This window comes from Mustela erminea, chromosome 7 (genome assembly GCF_009829155.1).
Source record: "Mustela erminea isolate mMusErm1 chromosome 7, mMusErm1.Pri, whole genome shotgun sequence".
Classification (NCBI taxonomy): domain Eukaryota; kingdom Metazoa; phylum Chordata; class Mammalia; order Carnivora; family Mustelidae; genus Mustela; species Mustela erminea.
Window position 1 is genome coordinate 123,858,780 of NC_045620.1, and position 3,664 is coordinate 123,862,443.

At 45.0% G+C, this 3,664-nt stretch overlaps 1 pseudogene; it reads right to left on the bottom strand.

Moving 5' to 3' along the window:
- Nucleotides 1–834: 834 nt before the first annotated feature.
- On the bottom strand, nt 835–1,235 carry LOC116596415 (annotated as a pseudogene).
- Nucleotides 1,236–3,664: the final 2,429 nt, after the last annotated feature.

Sequence of the window (3,664 nt, forward strand, 5' to 3'; positions counted from 1 at the left end):
CTCATACTCTGACTGGTTTTTCAACCTTTTAGAAGCTGTTTACTGCTTAGTTTCTTGGCCGCTTGCCTATCATGTGGAAAGCTTAGGAATGAAAAAATTCCTTGAGGGGAAATCAAATGCAGAATGCCTGGCTTATTTCTATTTAGGCTCTTTCTCCAGGATAAGAGTTCCCTATGTTCTGGCTGCTCCGGTAGATTTGCACTTCAAATTTTGGCTTCTCAGACCACCTAGGCTACTACAGTTCTAGACCAATGTTTCTCCTCTGTCTCATTGATACCCCTTGAGAACTGGCAAATGCCTAGAAGGGAAAGCATGAAGGAAATTTCAGTTTTACTCACTGCCTTTCCCTTTTCTCCAGAATCTTGGCCTCTAAAGTCCTAGCTGCTTTTACTCTCTGATGACTTTTAACAGCTATTTTATGCAATATATTTAGCTTTTACAGTTGCTCTTGGCCGAAGTCTCCAGAGATTTATTTGTTCGTTTGTTTATTCATTTTTGAGTTTTGAGATTCATATTTTATTTACAAGTAAATGAAGAATGTCTCCTGTAAACACTAATTGGGGACAAGAAGAGCAATCTAAAGTAGGTGCTGGCTCCACAACACTGTGTGAAAGGAGGCTATGCCCTGTTCTTTTTGAGCAATGATTTTGCCATTAATAAGGGGGAAAAAAAAGACATGTAATTTCTTCATGTTGCATGTGTGAAAGAATTCAAAATAAAAATGACTTTTCAAATCTCTACAGTCCCTAGTCAAATGTGTGAAATGACCAGGATGTCACTTTTGTTCAGTGAGCGCCCCCGCTCCCCAAGAGCAATAGCTTCTGAGAAACTGATCTAATCTTCATCAACAGTGTCTGCTTGATGAATGGAGAGACCCCGATCCTCCAGAGCTTGAACTTCCAGCTTCTCAGCTTCTAGCTTGGTCTGCTGTTCTACCCTTCATTCTTCTAGGGTCTCATCATCAACCACTTGCTGGTGGGGTGTGTCACTCTCCTTTCCGAGACTATATCTCCTAGAAGGACCACATTTTCTCTTCTGACCACAAAAATCCCTTGAGATATATCACTGTATTTTTTGCTCACATGAATGGGCTCCACAGTCTGATGTAACACTAAATTAGCAAACTGATCAACGCTTCTTATAAAACTGATAAGCATCCTTCCTTCTTAAATCAGGACCAAGAGCTTCTTGTCGATGTCCTTGAGAAGGCTGGTGGGGCCAGACACAGAGTTCATTCTGGGCTGAGATAGGGCTGCTATATATCGCCTTGGTGGGCTAGCATGCCCAACGTCTCCTTCCTTTCACCATAGTTGTGCCTGGGTGGGACCCAGACAGAAACCTAGAACCCAGACCAGGAATAGCAGGCTGTCCCAGCTCTCAGCAGCTGAGGTCAGCTAGAAAATCCTCTAGAGATTTATTTTTAAAAAGTGATTTTCAGGACATGTCCCAGGGCCATTGCACATTTAGCTCTATCTCTTGAGTCTTTTTGAGACATCCCCAACCAAGGGCTGGCAAGGTCTTTCGGCTTCTTCAACATCTTCAAAAATAAATTATTGAACTCTGTTGAATATAGTTTGTAAGTATTAGCTATTTTACATTTTTAAAAAGATTTTATTTATTTATTTATTTAAGAAAGAGAGAGAGAGAGAGAGGAGCAGAGGGAGATGGACCAGCAGACTTGTGCCTGAGTGTGGAGCCTGAGGTGGGCTCGATCTCACAACCTGGGACCATGACCTGAGCTGAAATCAAGGGCCAGACACTTAACCAACTGAGCCACCCAGGTACCCCAAACTATATTGTATTTTAAAATTGAGATTAATGTGCCACGTATGATCATTCTCAATCAGATCACTCAGTTTACCTCAAGACTGATTCTCTGTGGAATAGTTTACTGTCTTTCACTTTATATTGTGAGGCATTCCATTCAAACTTACACACACACACACACTCACTCACTATACATCATGCCTCCTTTGACCCTCTGGGAATCCTGACCTGAGGTGATATTCGGACTCTATTGTTATGTTGCAGTACAACCGTGGTTGAAGCCTCTTTCAACCCCTAGTCCTCCATTACTTAATTTAGAATGTGAGGTAGGAGTGGAAATTGGGATGGGACCAGGCCGGCTCACAGGGTCCTTGCAGCTCTGGTGGTTGATCTGTCTTCTATGCTTTGGTTTGGGGAATCTTTTGACAATAGAGCTCCCTCTCGTCTAAGTCATCTAGTCTCTTGGTTGGGGGGCCATTTTCTCTGGGCGTTAATGGAAAAGCTGGGGCCCTGGGTCCTGGGCCTCTCAGGGAGCCACACCCTTGTGTGAATAACTGAATGGAAGAAAACATCCCATGTTATACCCAGTCTCCCCAAATCTGCACCACTCAACTATCTCAGCCAGGAATACCGCATTGAGAGGTAATGGCTTCTCAAGCTTGTTCCACATGTCTCCCTCCTGTTCTTCCTGAATCTGCCATCTTGTAAAAAATAAAGACGATTAACCCCTCCTTTGCCCAGAGGTAGTTTTAACGTCTTCAGTGTCGGATTAGTCCCTGTGCTGCCCCAGAGCCTGTTTCCTCCCTCCCCTGCCCAGTTCTGTATGAGGGGACACTGACCTGTCCTGGCTGCTTTTCCAGGCTCCCCCGACAGAGGGCTCCTCTTGGGTTTGGTCAAAGAGAGGCCCTGGAGGAAGATTGAAGGGAAGAAGAAGGGAGAAACCAGCACATTTCTCTCCCTTTTCCTTTGCCTTGAGTTGTTTGAGTCCTTGGCAGAGCCTGCAAGTCCCATGGCCCAGCTTCTCAGAGACTGACTTACTGTGGTTCACAGTCTCTGCTGAGTGACCCCTGCCCCCAGCTCAGGTAACTCTGTGGCTCTTCTTAGTCCCTTCAGCTGAAGGATGGCAGTAGTCTCCTGTTGCACTCCTCTCTAGGGCACCTTACTGTCACCATTACCTTCCCCGCCTCCCCGTCACGCGGAACACCGCTCACTGCTACGAAATACCCTGTGTACGAGTACTTGGAGGGCTTGCTGTTTCTTGTTTACATCCCAACTAACTGAGTTGCTAAAAACCGTACTTCAAACGTCTTTTCCCTTCCTGTGTGTATAATCTAGGCGCCACCGAAACACATTCGCTTTCATTTCCGTTAGCACCTCCTGAAGTAGACAGAATTCATTCGCTCTTTTATTCATTCAGTCAATATTTGGTGAGGCACGACTCATATCCCCTAGCCAAGTACTGTGCTAAGGGATGGAGCAGTGAACTAAACAGGCAATGTTTCCGACCTTGTGGAATTCATGGCTTTGTGGGAAAGCCTCGAACCCCTAAAATAAAGTGTGTTAAGAATGAGACACTATCGTCACACACAGACTTAGGGGACAGAAAGAACTGGGTTTAGTTCAGCCCTGCTACTTGCTTCAGGTTAGATAAATGCGGGCAAGCTGCTTTGCCTTCCTATGCCTTGGTTTTCTCTTCTTTGAAAGAGCACGTGGTGTCCAGTTCATGCCTGCCCCGGCCTCTTTGCATGCTCAGTGAGGATGCTGGTGTTGCTAACTTCATAGGCTTGCTCATGATTAAATGTGTTGCTTTTAGAGAAAGAGACAGATGTCCCAGAAACAAACTCCTGTCAAATATTTATTTTTGAAAGCAGCTTTCAGGGGAGCACACATTCAGCAC